This window comes from Arachis ipaensis, chromosome B09, assembly GCF_000816755.2.
Source record: "Arachis ipaensis cultivar K30076 chromosome B09, Araip1.1, whole genome shotgun sequence".
NCBI lineage: Eukaryota > Viridiplantae > Streptophyta > Magnoliopsida > Fabales > Fabaceae > Arachis > Arachis ipaensis.
This window is the reverse complement of record NC_029793.2, coordinates 118,738,919-118,748,227: the sequence shown is the minus strand read 5'-3', so window position 1 is coordinate 118,748,227 and position 9,309 is coordinate 118,738,919. Positions and strand designations below refer to the sequence as shown.

The following is a 9,309-nucleotide window of genomic DNA, read 5'->3' as shown; positions in this document are numbered from 1 at the left end:
TGAATATTATTAATAATTTTAAATTAAAAAATGATTTAAAACTTATTAAAATGATTGTAGAATATTAAAATGAAAGATTCATCATATCGTAATTAATTTAAATTATTTGAGTGGTTAATTTTGTTCGTTTATTTAAATGCGTAGGATAAATTAATTCTTGGTATGTTGGATAAAATAATACTGTAAAAAATAAAAATAAAAAGCTCATTATTACAAAATTTGTAATTTATATTATATCAATTTTATTATCTTAATTTAAAAAAATTAAACACTCATTTTGTTATTAGTTTACTATTTTTTTTATTTTAGGTGAATCAATCTGATATGTATATATAGTAATATATGTTAATTATTAAATAGTGATAGATCTTTTTATTTTAACATTAATAAAAGAAAAAAATCTAATTACCCAATTCGTAACACCGTGAACAAGAACCGAAGGAAATTAAAACTCCCCTTCTTTCTTTCCCCAATTCGTAACCCTAGCCCCTCATTGCCGCCGTCGTCCCAAGCTCCTCAGCGCTGCCGTTGTCCCAAGCTCCTCAATGCGGTCGCTTCTTCCTCTTCCCTGTTTTACAAAACCTAGAAAGCTCAGCACATCGTATTCATCTTCGTTGGCTTCTCTGTTCGTCAAAGGTTAGTGGCGTCCGCTTTTGGGGTACTGCGCTCGTTAAGATCTCTCCTCACACCTTCTCCGCCGTCGGCATCAGCGTCTCCATCGGTGTCTCAGTTCTCAGTGCTGCTTGGTACGCCGTTTTTCTTTTCCGTTTCAGATTTTCTCAATTTATTTTCCGTAACCAATTTCTGATAATCTTCTTTTTGGATTTGAGAAGGGGGATTTACGTGCTGCAATCAAGACTCCCCGAATCACTTCCACGAATCTCATTAGGTACGAGTCATATATGAAATAAAATCGTTGCAAATTGAACTATGGAAATTATTAATAAGTTTTGTACCAACAGAGTTCAAATCAAACTGGCTCGTACGTATTCTTCAAGACTTGTTAATAATCGTATAATTTGAAAGCTAAATGATGATGTATTAAAAAAACTTCATTCAAAGAAAAAGTTCAATTTATCTTATACGAAGTAACTAACTTAGATAAGTACGTAGGAGAGTATTATTTGATTCTCAATAATCAAGAGACTAGAGAGACTCTAAATATACTAAACTACATGATATCACTAATATATGTGTCTGGAGTATATTTAAGGTATGTTTCAAAAGTAATTATAACTACTTACTTTTAAAGTAATAATAAAATGTTGATTAGTGACTTGTTAAGTTGCTATTTTGTTATGGACTTATGGCACTGAGTGTTTTGAATTTTGAATTTATGATAAGTGATTTGTGATTAGTAATTTTGTTATGCTGCTGGTTTGAATTAATTTAGGGGTGATTATTTGTTATGCTGCTGGTTTGAATTAATTCATGTATAGAAAATTGTGAGATGTTTAGTTTCGTAGAAATATACACTAAAAGAAATGTGTAAATAATTTTTTTTTTATTTTCAGCATATGCGCACATGAACTTATTTCAATTTTACTTCTGTGTAATAGGATCATCTTCAAAATTTGAAACAAGCTGGATACAGTGATGATGAAGCGCTTCAAACGGTTTTTGGAAAGGAGAGACATGGTAGAGTTCGTTTTTATGGTCGATCAGTCACAAAATCCTCTCTTAAAAAGGATAAGCAAATCTGACAAATGCAACAACAACATACTGAAGTGGTTTCAACTATGGAGAAAAATAAAAATAACTTAACTTCTAAGTTGGATGGTTTAACGAGCTTGATCAAAACATTGTTGCAACAAGTTAATCCTGGTATGAGTGCGGAACAAGTGCAAGTAATGATAGAAGCTGCCCAACAATATCCGCCTGATGCAAGTAGTGCACCAAATGATGCGAGGCGAAGCATTCCTCTTTCACTGGGATCGAACCATGTGTCAAAAGATATGGAAGTAAGTACTATCAAAATTAGTAGTTAAATTAATAGTGGTTGATTGCTTAATAGTGGCTGATTGCTGTTGATGTTAATTTTATTGTTGATTTTATTGGCCTTAAGCGAATCTACAGTAGAATCTAGTTCGTTATCAAATTAAAAATTTTAACCACTATATAAAATAATTACACTATTTTATCAAATTAAAAATATGTTACATGGTCATCAAATTGGACATTTGTCTAATTGGCTCCATGAGTACTTATTGAATAGAAGAGTAAGAAACTAATTACGAACTAAGATGCATAATCTACCATCATTTTTTTTCAGAAGGTATAGAAAAATAGATAAAGCAATAATAATACATGAAGGTGAAGGGATAGCAATCAGCATTGAATCAGTACTCAGTAATATATAGCAATCAGCATTATTATTATTTTAAATTTGACTTTGTCTACTGATTTCACACTCGATCTGGTTTTTCTGTTTCGCTAGTGTTGATTACTTGATTTGTTTGATGGATTGGAAGCTAATAATAGTATTTCGGTATTACCTTATTTTTTAAGCTTCTATTTTGGTTGTGGTTGTTTCTTTGTGCTGGATTTTTTTCAGTTTTAAGCGACTTCAACAGGGGAGTTGAAGTTCCACTCAAAGATAGATTAAAAACATATACACATTACCAAATGGCTCAAAACCTTAGCAAATGCTCTTTGTTATTTAGTGATTGAAATTTTCATATTGATTGACTTATTTAACTTGTGCTCCATATTCATTACTCAACTGTACTGCATGCATCAACAAAAATATTTTTGTTCTATTTTAACTTCTTTATTTCTTTTGCTAGCAGGAGTACATGATATGAAAAAAATATGTTCTATACAAATATAAGATGGGATGGGTCTTATAATGATTTTGGTTATCTAAATGTATTATTTTGATGTGTTCTTTACATTTTGATAAGAGACTTTATCTGATATTACATGTAATGGATAAATTACACCCTATTTTGATTAGTGTTGTAATGGATATCTAGTTTTTAATGAAACTTTTATGATTTACATTAATTAAATTTCTCATTCTTAGATTTATTTTGTGATTATCATCATTTTGGGATGTGAGTATGCTTTAAAAAAATTTCATAAAATAAAACATGTTACCATAGATAAGTTATGGCCACGGTTTTAAGGAGGGGTGACCATAGATAAGCTATGGCCACGGTGAAAACAGTGACTATAGATAAGGCTATGGTCACGGTTTTAAGGTGGGGTGACCATAGACACTATGGTCATGGCGACCATAGATAAGGCTATGGTCACGGTTTAAGGAGGGATGACTATAGGGGCTATGGTCACGGCCAAAACTGTGACCATAGATAAGGCTATGGTCACGGTTTTTAGGTGGGGTGACCATAGAGGCTATGGTCACGGTTTTTGGTGGGGTGACCATAGAGGCTATGGTCACGGCTAACCGTGACCATAGATAAGGCTATGGTCACGGTTTTGGGAAGGGGTGACCATAGATATGGCTATGGTCACGGTTTTGGAAAGGGGTGACTATAGAGGCTATGGTCACGGTGAAAACCGTGACCATAGATTTCACCGTGACCATAGATAAGGCTATGGTCACGGTTTTATTGCATGACCATAGATTAACCTATGGTCACGGTAAAAAAATGTGGCCTAAAGTGCCAGAATTTGAACATTACAACCGTGACCATAGAAATCATGACCATAGGTCTATGGCTACGAGAGAATAGGCCACGGCGGAAAAACCGTGACCATAGGTCAAAAACCGTGACCATAGACCTATGGTCACCCTTTTCACTAGCTATGCATAGACCTTTTTTTGTAGTGAGATATGATGAAGTTGAGGCTGAGGTTGAAGTTGAGGCCGAAACTGAAATTAAAATTGAAGTTAAGGTTGAGATTCAAGAACAGGATGATAAAGCACACTATGAATATTTGAGTAAGAAATCATATTTTGCTGGTAAGTGAAGACATTATTAGAGATAAGTTGAGGCTGAAGCTAAGGTTGAAATTGAAACTGCTGGTGCAGATGCTGAAATTGAAGTTGAGGTTGAGACTGAAGAGGAGGAATAAGAAGGATAGGCTGAGACGGTTGCTGATGCTGATGATCATCATGATCATGCTGATAAGATGCCTATTGTCGTCTTCAAAAATGCTTTTTTTTTTCTTTTGAACCCGTGAACACTTCTTCTCCTTAAGATGTATGAAGTATTTTTTAGCATGACTAGCAATTTGTTCTTTACTTTTACTTCTAACGTAATTCTCAGCAATAAGTTTCCACTTGTTGGGATGATCTTTTCGTCCTATCAGAAATAATCTGAAAAAACAAATAAAACATCAATACAATATTCAATAATAGTTCTCAATTTAGAAAAAAACTTGGCTTCACTAGATAGATAATAGAGATTGTGAACAATATGAATAATGGGTTAGAAATTTGGCTCAATAAAAGTAAAAAAAAAAAAACACTCAAATTACCCAAATAAAAAATCTTATTCAGTTATTCCAATATTTTAACCATCTCCTATACTCTAATTTAGCAAATCAATTTATCAAATCAACATCTTCTTCTCCAAATCCTCTACTGTCGCCCCTTCATCAATCATCCCTTTTTACCGGCATCAATCTCCCCCTCACCGAACATCATCGTCGCCTCCTAGGTTCATCATGCCATTGCCGCTTCACCAACCACCCCATTCGCCGGTGCCACTTTCTCCCTCACCAGAAACCGAAGTCGCCACAGGTTTTCTCCTCATCGTCGTGGGATTGTCAGCCAGGCTCCTCCTCAGTGTCGGTCTCCACCACACCAGAAACGAACGATGCTTACGTGCTCCCCCTCACTGACGGTGCTTAGCTCACCATCCACTGTCACTGGTGCTCCCTATCACCGGAGAAACTTGTCGCATAAAATGGACTCAATTGGAAAGAAAACATGTGGCTGCTGCTGATTAATGTTCAAACAACCATCCATGTAGTTATTAAAATAATCATCCAGCTACTTAATGAAATGACCATCCAGTATTTATTAATTGTATATACTTAAACCGAATCGAACAAAATAACCATCTAATTAAGAATTAAAATAACAATTTGCAAACTTAGTGAATTGAACATCCAGCATATTTGACTTGTATTTACTTAAATTCATTATCAATGCAAGAACTTTCGGTACTTACCTTGTTAGATTGTTTACCCTTCACATCGCATAAGTTGAGAAGGTTGTCATCTGAATGAGTAGTATTGTCATTGTTGAATGCGAATGGACCATTACAAAATTCTTTACCCAATGAGGACTCCATCAATGGGCACGTGAGGGGGAAGGCACGCCTAAAAAAAAAGAAAAAAAGAAAAACATTTCCATAACACTACTTCCAATCCTGGTTCTCAAGATATCCAAGTTATTAATTTGTTAAACACCTTGCCATTTCCAATTTGGACCGTATAAGAAACGATAATCTTCTTTTCTTCTTGAAATATTGCACAAACATCATTCATTGCTACCTTTGGCTGCGGAGGGAACTGTTGCGCACTGTGAGGATGCAACGGTGTCAGCGAGGGCTGTGGTGGCATTGGCACGACCGGCGGGAGGGGGTGCAGCAGCAAGGGAGATGCATGGATGCAGCTACAGATAGGGATCTGCCTTTGTTACGGAGGGATAGCGGCGTGAGGTGAGGCTTCAGTGTGAGGCTGCGGTGGCATCAGTACGGCCGGCGGGAGTGCAGCGGCGCGGGATGAGGCTACAGTGGCGTGTATGGGCTGCGGTGTTTTGGCTACGTCTGAACGGCGTGAGAAGAACGACGACTTTATGCTCCGTCGGAACGGCTGTAACCAGCAACGCCAACTAGTTTTTTCCGTGGACCGGAGATCGACGACGGCGAGTTTTGGACGTGTACCAAAGATTGTGAGGTTATGGTGAGATTAGGAGTAACCGTATGCAGTGTATGTGAATGTATTTAATTGTTAATTCTAATTTTTTAAATTTTAAAATTTAAAATTAAATAATTAATTAATAATCTAATTTTTAATGAAAATACGTCTCTCAATTTTATCTCGTTTACAGTGTAAATGAGATAAACTTGTATGAGATAAAATCAGTGTACATGACACGTGTATATCTCGTTTACAGTATAAACGAGATACGTATTAAATTAAAGCGTTTACAGTGTAAACGATATATATTAAGACAAATTTCTAACTGTTATAAAAGGATATGAAATCCTTGGCATTCTCCACATACATTTCATATTTTCTTCTCCTCCGTTTTTCTTCCAAAAAATAGACAAAAATGTCCAATAGCAGTGGATATGTGGTTGTCTGTGTATGCTCCAATTGTCGTATGAGAAACAGCGAAAATGGGGTGATATTTGAATGTGAGAATCCGTTACTATTGCGCGCTCAACGCGTAAGTTCGTTGTCCGAGTTGAAGAGTTTGATATTGAGCAACTTTGGTGGTATAGGGAGAAGAGAGATCGGAAGGGTGGGGTATATGTTGCTAGCACCGTCGGGTAATGGAGTTTTTCGGTTTCGACTGTTTCGGCTCCAGGGCGACGAGCATGTGCGACTTATGTTTGACATCTATGGGAGAATCATGGCACAACAAGTGATGGAGCTTTCTGCCAAAGTTGGTGATGTTGGTGGTGGTGGTTCTGTACACTCGACCTTTGTGCAAGATGACCCACCTCTCGCACCACCATTGATTCATGTTGCCAGTCCAGTGGAGACATGGAGGTGGGTGAGGAAGACTCCAACGAAGAGTACGTTGCAGATAGCAACGATAGTGATTCCTCTTAAGATGATGATGAGGAGGAGTTTGTACTGGAGACGCCGGCTGAGACAACAATGCACTATGTTTTTCCTCTCCCCCACCTGATTCCAACTCTCTTGGATGTACCAAGTCACTATCATACATTGGATCTGGACGCCATGCATGAGAAATTTCCGTTTTCCAACATTGGAGAAGAGGATTACAACCTAAACGATGAGGTAGAGTTTCGAGTCGGCCACAGATTCAAATGTAAAGATGCAGTAATGCAGGGGGTGAAGAACTACAGTATTCACAGAAGTGTTGAGTACCGAATGGTCGAATTGGACCGATTAAAGTACCATGTGCATTGCCATCAAGCTGCAAATGAATGTCTCTGGAGTCTCTGTGTTGCCCTCCGACAAAACCTCGGATACTGGTGAGTTCAAGTTTAATTGTAGCATACTTACTCATTTAAGATTGCTATATATTGAGTAGTTTCCAACCATGGAACGTGTGGGTCTCCAGACGCCATCGCTCCACGAATGTCGTGATCAGGGAGTTGTCGAATACAAAATTCTTGAGAGACACCGTGTTCCCGAATCCAACATCCCTCAGATACGGGACGATGACGTCGGGTGGTGGAAGTGTGTGGCTTACTCGCTGGAGCAGAAGTAAGCGAGACCTCTGACAACAGAATCTAAAATAAGTTAAAAGAAAAATGCTAAGAACTAATATTTAGTCAATTTTTTTAAAGTCTATTTATTTATTATATGTTTTAAGTCATAAATTATAAATTTTTTATTTTAAATTTTAAATTATAAATTCTAAAAAAATTGACTGATATTAACTAACTAAAAATTAATTCTTTTTATAATTTTTTTGGTTATAAATATTTTTTATTCTACACTAATTTTAGTCTTTTGCCATTATTATGTTTAAGATATCAAAACGATATGCATTTATGCATCTCTTCTTCCTTTATTTTTTTGGCAAATAATGTATCTCTTTTCCTGAAATATATGTATCCCTTTTCCACTAACTCTATCTTGTTTTAAAACAAAAGGTAATATTGCGCAATTCTCCTTTGTGAGATTGATCCCATTATTAGTAATTTGAATGAATTAAACTATAGATTTCTGTTTTGAATGAATTAAACTGCACCAATAGTTGCCGAATTAATTGCATCAGAGGGGAATCAATGAGAAAAAAAATTTCTGAACTTAAATCATATCACAACCAAACAAATTAACATGGAAGTAATTTATATACCAAAAATGCTAGACAAACCAAGTTTTTTCTTTTAACTAAATTTAATCAAGTCAAATTTACATACATGCGTTTATTACTTTATTTTTTTTACGTTCTTTTTTTTTTTTTTTCTCGTCCTCCTTCTCTTTCTCTTTCACTTTATTATCATCATCATCATTATCACCATCTCTTCTTCTTCCATTTCCTCTTCTTTTTTATGTTCTTTTTTGGTTTGATTTCTTCTCCTCTTTTTTTTTTCTTTCTCCTTCATTGTCATCGTCGTTATCATATCATCATTTTCTTCTTAGTTTAAATCACATAATTAGTTTAACAATAACAAAAGTAACACAGATATTTTTAGTTAATGACACAAAAAATCTGTTAAAAATGATATTGAAATTTTGATAAATGACACAATAAATTTTTAAGAGTTAATAGTCAAAATTGTTCCTGAAAAATTACCTGATTTCCATTTCGGTCTCCGAAAGATAAAATTAATCAAAAGAATTGTACCTCGAAAGATAACCACATTAATGGAGTTCGTCCTTCCATCATCTAAGTTGATGAGGTGGCTAACGTTCGTTGAGGTAGAACGTTAACTGACAGCGTGGCACACCTTAAATGTTATAATGTTGATGCTGACAAGATAAGTTTATTAAATTAAGTCAAATCAATCCCAATATTAGAACCCTAATCCCAATCTTAAACATAAATAACTCTTCTTCTCTAGTTGGATATCTTTACACGTTCCTTCAGCAAGTATACCCAACTTCAATGCACAACAATGAAGATACTGAACTTCATCCCTAGCCTTAACAGAAACACAAACCGAGATAACAAATAGTAATGTATAAGCTCATTCAATTCTTGTGCAAACTTAGATTTCATCATAGAAAACAAACTGATACACTTGCTAAGGTGGCCCATTTTCGAAAACCTAAAAATCAAGGAGTTTCACGACACAAAATTCTTGTTGGGTATTTCACCAAATTAAACAGCTTCTTTGCATCATAGATAGAACCCATATTGAGGTAACTTGATATAGAAGTTGATCACTGATAAATCCATCTCTAAAATCTAGAAATTTGAATACACGAACATGGAAATAACTCTGGAAGACTCAACCCCACCACATGGTAGTACTTCCCACAACCGCCACTACCGTCAACATGGAGGAGAAGAGTTATTTATGCTTGAGATTCGGATTACGGTTCTAATATTAGTTCTAATATCTAGAGAATTAAAGTTTGCTTATACTTGTTAATTTTGCACTCTGGTCACGCGAACTCGTGCGTAAGTGTCGCCTCNTGTTATAAGTGGTGATCATGGGAGAGATGTTTGAATACATC

The 9,309-nt window shown here is 35.6% G+C and overlaps 1 long non-coding RNA gene across 3 annotated transcripts; it reads left to right on the top strand.

Annotated features, from left to right (window-relative positions):
* Nucleotides 412–4,221, top strand: LOC107616950. Of its 3 annotated transcripts, none has more exons than XR_002354775.1 (4): nt 412–746; nt 834–889; nt 1,560–1,961; nt 3,998–4,221. It is a non-coding gene; the product is annotated as an uncharacterized LOC107616950 (long non-coding RNA). The 3 variants fall into 3 exon arrangements; XR_002354774.1 differs by lacking the exon at nt 3,998–4,221 and adding an exon at nt 2,790–3,000; XR_002354773.1 differs by lacking the exon at nt 3,998–4,221 and having other exon boundaries at nt 1,560–3,000.